General features: G+C 43.6%; 1 protein-coding gene across 6 annotated transcripts in view; it reads right to left on the reverse strand.

The window, feature by feature from the left end:
* The window catches only part of plekha6 (pleckstrin homology domain containing, family A member 6), a 330,961-nt gene that overhangs the window by 126,335 nt on the left and 191,734 nt on the right, over positions 1-12,892 (reverse strand). The window contains exon 1 of one of the 6 annotated variants that reach the window (XM_043716435.1): positions 9,557-9,703. The exons of the other annotated variants lie outside the window; for them this stretch is intronic. The gene's annotated coding sequence lies outside the window, so the exon portion shown is untranslated. Of the gene's footprint in view, positions 1-9,556; positions 9,704-12,892 lie in introns of those variants that run through there. 6 annotated transcript variants of the gene reach the window in all.

A 12,892-nucleotide genomic window follows, 5' to 3' on the forward strand; every position in this document is an offset into this window, starting at 1 on the left:
CTAGCTTATCTCTCCACGCTTCAGGCTCTTTGCCTTTATTCCTGATGAAGGGCTTTTGCCCGAAACGTCGATTTCGTTGCTCCTTGGATGCTGCCTGAACTGCTGTGCTCTTCCAGCACCACTAATCCAGAATCTGGGTTCCAGCATCTGCTGTCATTGTTTTTACCTTGTTAGTACAGTACAACGAATACACCCAGCAGTGACCACTGAGACATACCTTCCCTTTTCCACTCGCCCACCCCACTAGAATCCTGGGCATTTACAAACAGCACCAACAACCCAAGCGCAATATTCCAACAGTGGCCTAACCAATGTCCTGTACAGCCGCAACATGACCTCCCAACTCCTGTAGTCAATGCTCTGACCAATACAGGAAAGCACACCAAACACCTTCTTCACTATTCTATCTACCTGCGACTCTATTTTCACGGAAGTGTGAGCTTTGTTTTGTCTACTGCACCTATCTGGCCAAACATCTAAGAGATGGGTGAAATGCAAGCAAGCATAGCTCCTGTAATAAAGCACTAGTGTCCAGCACTGCCAGGTAGCACAGCACATACAACCTGCACAAATTAAGCTTAAACTTACAAAGCATTTTCAATGTGTGCTTTCCCAACGCTGGAGATATGGTGCTGCTTTGAGTGCCACATCAGGGACATCAGCACTAAAGCCTCAGCTAGCCCCAGTGCAGGACTGAGGGAGTGCTGCACAGTCTTCCAATAAGATGTCAAAGCTAGACTCCATCTACATTCTTGGGTGTACAGGGATGATCACGTGGCACAACTTTGATGAAAAACATGGGGATTAACCTTAGAATCCTGACAAATGTTTATTCCCTCAATCAAAATTATATTGAAAAAAAACTGCTCATTATCGGAACCGGGGGAGTTCCTGTCCATGAATAGGTTTTCAAAATGCCAGCACAAACACATTGGGTCAGAAGACCTGAATCCGACTGGGCGGCACAGTGGCACAGTGGTTAGCACTGCTGCCTCACAGCGCCAGAGACCCAGGTTTAATTCCCGACTCAGGCGACTGACTGTGTGGAGTTTGCACATTCTCCCCGTGTCTGCGTGGGTTTCCTCCGGGTGCTCCGGTTTCCTCCCACACTCCAAAGATGTGCAGGTCAGGTGAATTGGCCATGCTAAATTGCCCGTAGTGTTAGGTAAGGGGTAAATGTAGGGGTATGGGTGGGTTGCGCTTCGGCGGGGCGGTGTGGACTTGTTGGGCCGAAGGGCCTGTTTCCACACTGCAAGTAATCTAATACACCACATACACAGCACAAAAAGCAGACCATTCGGCCAAATCAGTCAATGCTGATGTTTATGTTCCACCTTTCCACATCCAATTCAGCCTTGCAACCTGACATTCCCCTTTCCCCTGTATGTTTCCCGACAGCCTGTCTCTTGTAAATGCTGAAAAATGTGTTGCTGGAAAAGCACAGCAGGTCAGGCAGCATCCAAGGAGCAGGAGAATCGATGTTTCGGGCATAAGCCCTTCTTCAGGAATGAAGACGGGCTTACGCCCGAAACGTCGATTCTCCTGCTCCTTGGATGCTGCCTGACCTGCTGCGCTTTTCCAGCAACACATTTTTCAGCTCTGATCTCCAGCATCTGCAGTTCTCACTTTCTCTTGTAAATGCTGCCTGAATGGATCTCCATTGCTCACTCCCGAATGAGTTCCACATTCTCAATCCTCTTTGTGTGAAGATATTTATTCTGAATTCCCCATTGGGTTTCTCAGTGACTGAATTATATTGATAGCCTCTTGGATACTTATTTGAAAATGTCTCATCTAAATTTTCCCCAAAATGGGCTTTTCATTAAAAGTGACCAACACATATTTAAAATACGTGGACGTAACATCGCACGGGATATGGACAGCATGGTTAGCACTGCTGCTGCACAGTACTAAGGACCTGGGTTTGATTCCACCCTTGGGCACCTGTTCTCCCCATGTCTGTGTGGGTTTCCTCTGGGTACTCTGGTTTCCTCCCACAGTCCAAAAGGTGTGCAGGTTAGGTTGCCTGGCCATGCTAAATTGCCCCATAGCTTCCAGGGATGTGCAGGCTAGATGGATTAGCCATGGGAAATGCAGGGATGGGGTAGGGACTGGGCCTGGGTGGGATGCTCTTCAGAGGGTTGGTATGGATTTGATGGGCTGAGTGGCCGGTCTTCACACTGTAGGGATTTTATGAGTAATAGTATTGTGCTCACTGGTGTAATTTATAAGGGTTTGAAAGCGTTAATGTCGAGGACAGTGTGAGTAGTACTGCCCATTGTGACAATGGACGTGATCACATGGTAGAGAGACTGGCGAGGAAAGCAGGATGGCTTTAGCAAAATACACCTAGTTCTGTATGAGACTACTTAATGTATAATAACCTGGTTAATATTTAAACCTACCAAAGCGTGGAAATCTCTCCTAAACTCGTCTAATCAAACATGCTACAACTGTGAATCAGTGGATAGGTTGTTTCCCAACAATAGGAGCGGTATGAAGCAAAGAGAAATCAGTTAGTTTCTGCGTTGCTGATGCATGTATATTTATAAGTTACTGTTCAATGCAGACTGAAGGACTGGGAAATACAAAACTGAGATAGGCCAGTACCACCACAAGCAGATGGACTAATTAGAGCATTACAGGTTTACACAATTAGATCCTATTATAAAAGGTGAATGTAGAAATTTATCATGAGAAGAGCTCAACACAAGAGTGCAACAAATAATTAGAAGGATATGGGCCAAGTGCAGGGAAATGGGGTCAGCATAGACCAGCTTGGGCCAAAAGGCCTGACTCCATGCTGCAGAACTCTATGACCTGATGGCAGGAAGTAAGTTTGGATTGATGAGAAGTGCATGCTGGGATAGTATTTAAAACATAGTCTCCCCCTACAGTCAAACCAGAATCTGAGGAAATACTCACACCCAGACAAATAATGTACGCGTAAACAAACATAGTATTTTGATTACTTCAGTCTCCAATAAAAATACAGGGAATGTATATTGATATTACAAATGAACAGGAATCCATGACTCACATCAAGTTCATTAATTGTTACAACAGTTCGGATTTTCAATAATTGCCTTAGAATGGAATCCAGCCACTCTCAGTGATTCAACTTTAGTTTCAGGACAGCTCCATCTTGTTTTGAAGTGTTACTATCCATTCAGCCTGTACTGAGGTCAGCCAGGTAGATCTCATAGAGTAGAGTTCCCTGACTGGGGCTGTTGACCCGGTCCAATCAGATAATAAACAGAAGTTCCAGAGGTTCTAGTCACTCTGAGAGCTGGCTCTGAGGGAGCTGGATCAGTGTCAAGGACTCTCTGTGTGTAAATAAAGGGTGACTTGGTGATGGGATACTGGCCTCTGTGGAGTTATTTCAAGGTCATTGCTTGCATCTAAGAAAAGGGCCATTGAATGGGCTATACAGCAATCTTCAAATTAAAATGATGCACCTGGGACTAAAGAGATGTGGGGATGCATTAGGTCAAGAGATAAATTAAATTGACTGAACTCAGCTCACGACAACTGTCTGTTTTGCATAACTGATACAAAATGCACGCGGATATGGGTTCAATTCCCAAGTTAAGGTAGATGGTGAAATGTGAACTCAATCAAAGCTGTTCTGAAACTCTTCTCTAGTAGCAACCAACCATTGCTGATTATTTGTTTGAAAAAACAAATCCATCTTGACCTTACCTGGTCTGACCTACATGTGACTCCATACCCACAGCAATGGGATTGATTCATAACAGCCCTCTGAAGTGATCTTTCCTTTTTAGGAACAAGAGGGCATAGATGTACAGTGCAAGGATGAAGTGAGGAGAAATACATAACAGTAAGTCAGGCCATGGAATGCAGAGCCTGGACGGGAAATGGAGGTAGGTCAATGAGGCATTCAAGATAGCAATGGTCAATGATTTAGATAAAATGATGAGTGGGGAGAGAGCAGACACTGTGTAACGGTGCTCACTTACTGAGCCAGTGTAAATACGATCGGCTGAATGGTCTCTTTCTGCACCTTAACCCTTCTGGGATTCTGTGATAGAAACACAGGGCACATACCAGTTCCAAGAAGGGTCACCGGGCCTGAAATGTTAATTCTGATTTCTCTCCACAGCTGCTGCCAGACCTGCAGAGCTTTTCCAACAACTTCTGTTTTTGTTCCTAATTTACAGCATCGCAGCTATTTCGGTTTTTACATACCTAAATACCTGTCAAACTGCCGAGACTGCAAGGGAACAATTCACTCCCATTTGCCTTATCTTGGTGTGCAAAGGAGCTTGTATTTGCTTTTTACCAGTCTTTCAGGAAGTTCAAAAGTAATTTGGAGCGATGAATTTCACATACAGAGACCAGGACACCCGCGAACTGCACTGTAGTGCACGTGGTAGGCTGTTTGCCCAGTGCCCACATAATCAATCTCCTCATGGTACATGGAGTTGGCAGATTCTGGTGATAGTTTGAAACCCCAAACAATGATCCAGGGAAACTTCCCCACAATGACTGCTTTGTCATTTGGCCTGAATTGTAGATTTGTGTTAATATTCTGCAGGAAGATGTACTTTCCAACAAACAAAAGCTTCAGGTCCTCAGACAACGCTGTTACTTTAACTGCTGCCATCAGTATGAACACCAGTCGCTCAAATCTTGGTGCTGCTCCAGTCAGAGGTTTCAAAACCTTCCTCTTTTCTTTCTCAGATGTACTTTAGGAAGATGTTGGAAGAAAATTACACATTGGAAATACTCCAAAAAGAAAAGTCACAGTCTCACCACTGCTATGCCTTCATTTTGGAGCTAATTTGCACAAAGTAAGTGGATTAACAATGTTGTGGATTTTTACCTTCAGCGGACTATTTGAACCAGGTGAGACAATACTTGTGTTAGCTCCTGTAACATAAGAACTAGAGGAGGGCATCATAGCACTGAAGGATTCAACAGACATTTATTACAAGTCATGGTATATAAATATATTACAACCACAGTATTTCAGTATCTGGGCTAATACTAAATTACTTCAGATACACTTTCATCAGCATGTCATGCTTCAAATGGCCCCAACTAAAATGGAGTCTAAGACCTTTACACCATGAGGTCATGTGCTATGATATTGTATAATATCATAAGCATGTCTCTTAAGGTTAAACTGCATATTAGCTGCAAGATATAACACAACAGCAAGCTGCCGTGAACAGTACTTTGATAATTAGAACATCATTTCATTGAGTTATGTCATGGATAACTATTGCCCAGAATACCAAAGTTCTTCAAATACTGCCAAGAAGTCTTTTACAAGTATAGAGGTTGAAAGGGTCTACTTTAACACTTCATCTGAAAGGTAGCATCTAAGACAGTGCAGCACTCCCTCAGCAATGTACTGCAAAGCCAGATTAGATATAGGCTCAAATGCTTACAGGGGGATCCCACAACGTTCTAACCAAACGTTCTGCCAACTAAGCTGCAACTGGCACTTTACATCCTAGGTGACACATAGACCTTTGGAGCAGGTGGCGCATGAACCTGGGTGTCCTGGCTCAGAGTCAGGGACACCACCACTACTACAGCACAAGCACCCTCTAAGTGGCATATCACTTAACTTTTCGTCATCAGCTTCATCTGATCTTGTTGCCGTTTTTCAGAATTAGCAAGACGTTTGTACTGTAAGCCTCAGCTTTTCAACCGAGCATTTCAAAACTACACATAGCTTTTCTCCAAGCCCCATAAACATATAGCGAGCTTCATCAGCAAAAACATCCAGATTTCCCTTAATTTGCAATGACTGGGGTTGCTGATGCAATAGTGTTTTAACACCACACACACACACACACTATAGCTTCAAAAACCTCCAGATAAAGTAAAAGACGACAAATCAGCGACTTCAGAAAAGCTAGAGAAAGCATAGTTCTATCAGGAATTACAATGGAAAATTACCTGTGTCCCTCTGCCAAACCCCAGAGGCGAAATGAACTGAAATTATTAAGTGGGACTTACCCCACATCGTGAAATGTAAATGGTTGATAGGCGAATGGTATCAGTACTGGGTCCATTGATTACCTGCCTCTCACTTGCTATAGTTTTATCACAGTCAAAACGTGTGGTGCTGGAAAAGCACAGCGGGTCAGGCAGCATCCGAGCAGCAGGAGAGTCAACATTTCAGGCCCACCCCCAACCCCCTAATTATCTCTCTGCCCTCTTTCCCCCTCCAGCGCCCCCATACTTTTCGACTCTGACTCTCCAGCATCTGCAGTCCTCACTTTCTCCTAGTTTTATCAGAAAGTTGCAAGGCTACAATATGACAACAGGGAGCAACCCTAATTCAATCAGTGATTGCTGGAGTCCTTTACAGTTCAGTTAAGAAATCCAAGTGGCTGTGCCAAAGTGTACTTTTACAAGCACCCTGTAGTCATGGATGGTAACAGCACAGGGTCCCATTTTCTCTCTATCATACCAGCAATCTCTCTTGCTCTTGTCCTCTGCCATTGGATGTATTCACAGTTAATACACAACCTAAGTTGAATACACCTTTCAGCCCTCAGGCGCCAGGTCTGGACGCAAACTCAGCACTTACAGTTGCAACTCAATGCACCAGAAGGTCTCTTCTGTCGATGAATATGCCAACAAACGATGTGAAGCTGCATTTGTACAGCACAGCGTGTGAAATATAAAACAATCTCTGGAATGAATTATACATTCCGAAAGACAACAGTGAGGCGGGGTTTTGGGACCGTAGAGCAATCTTATGATGATAGAACATAGAAAAGTACAGCACAGAGCAGGCCCTTTGGCCCACGATGTTGTGCCGAGGTTTAATCCTAATGTAAAATATAGTAATTTAAACTATGCACCCTTCAACTCACTGCTATCCTTGTGCATGTCCGCCCTGGGAAAAACTCTCTGGCTATTGACTATCTATTCCTCTCATTATTTTGTACACCTCGATCAGGTCTCCTCTCTTCCTCCTTCTCTCCAGAGAGAAAAGTCCGAGCTTATTCAACCTTTCTTCATAAGGCAAGCTCTCTAGTCCAAGCAGCATCCTGGTAAACCTTCTTTGCACCCTCTCCAAAGCCTCTGTATCTTTCCCATAGTAGGGCGACCAGATGTCCATGATGTCATGGAGCTACTTCCAACATGGCATAAGAAGCATGATGCATAAGAATTTAACTGGATTTGAAAAGGGAAGCACATGCAAGTAACATTGTAACAACAAGCACAGAACCTAGTCAATCTCAGATGACCACGTATGGTTGTAAATAGGGAGTATGCATGCAACAAGTAGGCTTCAATGGAGGTCTACACCTGAAGTCAGTTCTTGACTTTGCCTTCTCCTTGACCAGTCTGTTTTGGACTCAGACTCTCACGTGTGATCAGAAAACTACCCTCATACCAGCCACATACAGCCTCATTTAGCTGTGGCTCAGGTGGTAGTGCTCTTGGCTCTGGATTACTTTTTGGCTCTGGTCATACCCACTCTGGAAAGTGAGCACAAAAATCTTCGTTGCCATTCTCCAGCTGTACTGAGGGAGTCGGAGGTGGGGTCTTATTGACCAGTGTCCCTATCTAGGTGCCCAGGTGGAACATTAAAGTTTCAGTTGCACCAGAGGAAGCAAGGGAGTTCTCCCCAGGATCCATACAAAGAATAAAAGTTGGCCATTCAGCCCTCTGTATCTGCTCCATCCCTCAATTAGATCATGACCGATCTGATTTTAACCTCAACTGTATATTCCTGCATGTCCCAATAATCTTTCATCCCCATGGTCATCAAGAACATACCTACCTCTGCCTTAAAAACATTAAAAAGCTTTGCTTCCATTGCCTTTTTGCAAAAGGGAATTCTGAAAAATATTCACAGCTGTTGGGAGAGACAAAAACAAAATTCCTGGCCAATATTTATCCCTCAACCAGTTTCTCAAAAATAAAACAGATTAACTGGTCCTCATTGCCTGCGGGAGCTTGCTATGCACAAACTGGGAGCCACAGTTACCCAAATCACAGCAGTGACTGCTTCAGAAATCGCTTCACTGGCTGTAAAGTGATCCAAAACGTCTGTTGTGGAGATAGGTGCTATATAAAATCAAATCTTTCAGTTTTTATTCCCCAAGTCCAAACATGGACCAACAGCAATATTGAAACTTGAGTCAAACAGTTTGCATTCCTTGGCCTCACACAAACAAAGCTATACTTTGTCATCCACAATCTATTCGTTCTCAATGACACTTTTAGTTTAGGCGATAATGGAACAGAAATTCATGTTCTCAATCAGGCAACTGAGTTTATTTTAAATGCATAAGTAATAAAAAGAAATGGGTATTTTTCACTTCAGTGAATCAAGCAGAAGACTGGTAATTTGCTAATTTGTTTTTCAGTTCAGAGGGTGATGGACATCAGTAACGTTAAGTAAATGTTTTCCAGCTTTCTGCACTCAGTCAGCAGAAAGCACTCCCAACTAGTGTGCCATTAAAACACTCCATTCTACACTGTTCTGCTTCAGAACATCAAAGCTTTACTACTCCAGTGCAAGATCAGTAATACTTTTTCTGCTGCCAGTTCAGGAACAACAGAGCACTGCCCCCGTTTACTCTTAAGGCTGGCCAGACATGTTTCATTTAAGATCTGAGCTGTTGGCACAGATAGTAATTTCTATCCCATCTGGTTTTTATTCAGATCCCAGCGATGAAATACTGATCTGTTAACCCACTGTGCTGCCCTCTGGCCCTGATACCATTCCTGACCCACTGAGCCCCTACAGTGTGAAGCAGGCCATTCAACCCATCAACACTATACCTCCGAAAAGCATCCCACTCTAACCCACTCCATCCCTGCATTTCCCATGGCTAACACACCCAGCCTGTACATCCCTGGACACTACGGACAATTTCCTGTGGCCAATCCACCTAATCTGCACACCTTTGGACTGTGGGAGGAAACCAGAGCACCCAGAAGGAAATCCATGGGGAGAACATACAAACTCCACACAGACAGTCACCCTAGGTTGGAATTGAATCCGGGTCCTTAGCGCTATGAGGCAACAGCCACGGTGCCTCCCATTTCTACAATCCTAGATCTCAGATATAATCATAGAATCATTTGGACAGAAGAGGCCCTTTGGCCCATCAAGTCTGTTCTGTCACAATGACACTAAACCTACATTAGGCACACTTTCTAACACTTGAATGTTATGACTCTTCAAGTGTTCATTCAAATACTTTTTAAGGCTGTGAGGTTACCTGTCTTAACTATCCTCTCCTGAAATCCCTTCTAAATCTGTCTCTCACTTTCAAAGTAGTGTTTGAATGATAAGAGCCAGAAACCTAACACATTGCCACTTGGTGCAATCAGATCACAGTTACACAAGAGTTGGTTGCTCAGAGTAGAACCATGCCAGCTGAAAGTGCTGCAGGTCCTCCCACACTAAACTTTCAAAAGTTCAAGTAATTCATAATCAGCTTTAAAACAGTTTCAGCCAGGTGCGAATTGAAGCTGACAGGCTGTGCTACAGAGATCTGAATACACCTGGTATTCACACATGTATTAAAGGAAAACAGGCTTCACTGACCTAATGTGCAGCTCCAGGTCGCCCTGCAATCAGCAGCTTCCAACACGACCTATCTTTCATCAATCGACACTTGTCAAAATCCGCAAACGCGTTCCTTTCTAAAATCCCACCTCGCATATGGACTGCAGATTCACACACCGGGGCTCCAAGCCAACTGCTCTCTTTCACACACCCCTCTACCTGCCATTCTGAGCACGCTCTGTTACAGTGAGCCAATTATTAGCAAGTTTAGAGCTTGCTGCTGCTGATTAACTCTTTGCGTACTGCTTCGAAGAATTTGCTTCGGTAAACATTTCGCAAGGACCCCGCCTCATCTTCACCAGCTCACAGGAGATTTAGACTTTCAGTCAGGTTGGTCACAACGGAATGTAAACCCCTGATGGAGAAGCTCGACTGAATGTTTTACGCAATCTAATTGTTTCACGGTTACATTTTAACAAGGGAAGCTGTTTTGAAAATCAGAATTCAAATTGCTATAGGATTTGAACTGAACTTTTGTGCATTATTCTTGTACATGTTGTGAGCTTTGTTGGCAAGGCTTGTATTTGTTGCTGTGGAACTAATGGGGCAATTTCCAAGTCGATCAGATTATAGAATCCCTGCAGTGTGGACGCAGGCCATGTTGCTAGGTATGGAAGGGTTGAGTTATAAAGGAAGGCTCGACAGGGTGGGACTTTTATCACTGGAGTGTTGGAGGTTGAGAGGTGACCTTATAGAAGATTACAAAATGATGAGGGGTATAGATAGAGTTGATGGTTGTTGTCTTTTCCCAAGGATGGGGATTTTCAAGATGAGGAGGCACATTTTTAAGGTGAGAGGAGAAAGATTTAAAAGAGACATAATAAGCAAGTTTTTTCGGAGGGAGCTTTGCACGTGGCGTGAACAACCTGAGGAAGTGGTGGATGTGGGTATAATTACAAAGTTTAAAAGGCATTTAGATGGATACATGAATAGGAAAAGCTTGGAGGGATGTGGGCCAGGAGCAGGCAGGACTAGTTTAGTTTGGGATAGACTAAAGGGCCTTTTTCTAAGTTCACACCAACCCTCCAAAGAGCATCCTACCAAGACCCAACCCCCCCTCCCCCATAACCCCACAGCCAATCCACCCTAACTTTTGGACTGTGGGAGGAAACCAGAGCGCCCAGAGGAAGCCCATTCAGACACAGCAAGAATGTGTAATCTCCACACAGTCGCGTGAGGCAGGAGTCAAACCCGGGTCCCTGGCACTATGAGGCAGCAGTACTAACCACTGAGCCACCATTCGCGTGTGGAGTGACATGTAGGCCAGATCAAGGAAAGTTGGGAGATAGTCCTTCCCTAAATCAGAATGTGAAGGAGATGGGTTTCTAGGACAATCAAGTGTTATGAGGAGATGACAGATGAATGGTGTTGAGAAACATATCAGCCAAGATCAAATGGCTGTGGAGAACCAAAGGGCCAATAGCCTATGTCTGTTCTTAGATCTTTGATCTTATGGTTTTATGGATTAGCCCAAACCAGCTGGATTAAAAGTCAATTTGACTATCACATCCATAATCTAACATAGATTTATGTAATAAAAATATATAAAATATATCCACAGATGCAAGTGTGGATATCCAATGACACTTCAACATTCACATATCAGTTTTCAACCCATAGGCTAAACCTATAAAACATATAAAATTCTAACAAGACTAGACAATGAAAATGCAGGAGGATGTTCCTGATGAGCAGAGAATGCAAAACCAGGGGTCAGAGTCGAAGGATTTTGGGTAGGCCATTTAGGACTGAGATGAAGAGAAATTTCTTCACCCAGAGAATAGAGAGTCTGTAGAATTCTTTGCCACGGTAAGCAGCTGGGGCCAAAACACTGAATGTTCTCAAGAAGGAGGTAGACATAGTTATTGGGACTAAAGAGATCAAAGGAAATGGGGAGAAAGTGAGAACAGGGGCCTGAGTTGGAGGATCATCCATGATCGTATTGAATGGAGGAGTGGATCCAAAGGCCAAATGGCCTCCTCCTGCTCCTATCTTATATGTTTCGATGTTACAAGGGTGTCAAACTTGTGGACGTCAACTTTCTAATTTGAATTCTTTTAAGATTCTTTCATCGAATGTGGATTTGATGCCTAACTGTTTTCGAACTGAGTGATTTGCTCATCCAATTGAGAAGGCTATTATGTGTCAACCACATTGCTGTGCATTTAGAGACACATGTAGGCCAGACTAGGCAAGGATGGGAGATTTCCCTCCCTAAAAGATATTAGCGTACCAAATATTTTTGTATAAGTACAGTGAATAATAAGAGTAGTTTTTCAATTCCACCAGTTAGAGCAATGGGACATGAGCCTGTGTCGTCAGAGCATTGAACGGTCAAGTGACAATAATACTACACACCATCTCCTCCACTTAGAGCCAGAGTAAGGTGATAATTGTGAGAGGAGTCCATTCCAAATCTCAAGAGGTACATTCAGAATAGTGACTTCAAAAATACATAGCTGTGAATGAATTAAAGAAGGAACATGTACAGAAAAGGCTAAATGTTTTGACAGTCAGAAAGGCTATGGTTGCGCTCAATGATGACATGCCCCATTACATCCTCTGTAACTAAGCACACACATAGCCACTTGTTCATAATCCATCCAGAAACAGTGAGCACTTTCTGGAGCAAACATGGTGACTGATTTATCTTTGTTACATTTGAACTGGACACCTTTCTCAATTGTGCAGTCAAAACCAATGATTTCTATTCACCCCGGTGTGTGCATGAACCACACACTGATGAATGCACAGTACGTAAGGGAATGAAATTTCCCTGCAGGTGAAACAAGATGGCAACTGTTTTATTACGAAACATAACCTTGTTATCAATATTATGTAATCAGATTACAAAATGTTCATAAACATTAAGGGGTCATCAAGGGCTTCTGTTCCATTGGCTTGGCAAGGAGTCAACATACACACACACACATCAGACAGAGACATCAGATGCACACAGTCAGACACACAACTAACAGAAACACACATTCACATATCCATAAACACCATAATTAACACACATCAGACACACGTACACACCATAGATACATACAAACACACCCATACACACAGATACACCCACACATAGTAGATGCCACACGCATTACACAAGACTTTGACACATCACACATTGAGACACACAGGTTTATGCACACCACACACCCAGACACGCTCATACACACTTTGCATGCAGACACACAGACTCACACCCACACACAGACACATAGCCACCCATACACAGACATACAGACACCCACACACACAGCCATCCACACACACAGAGACACAGCCACCCACACACACAGCCACCCACAC

The sequence above is a fragment of the Chiloscyllium plagiosum genome, chromosome 26, assembly GCF_004010195.1.
Source record: "Chiloscyllium plagiosum isolate BGI_BamShark_2017 chromosome 26, ASM401019v2, whole genome shotgun sequence".
NCBI lineage: Eukaryota > Metazoa > Chordata > Chondrichthyes > Orectolobiformes > Hemiscylliidae > Chiloscyllium > Chiloscyllium plagiosum.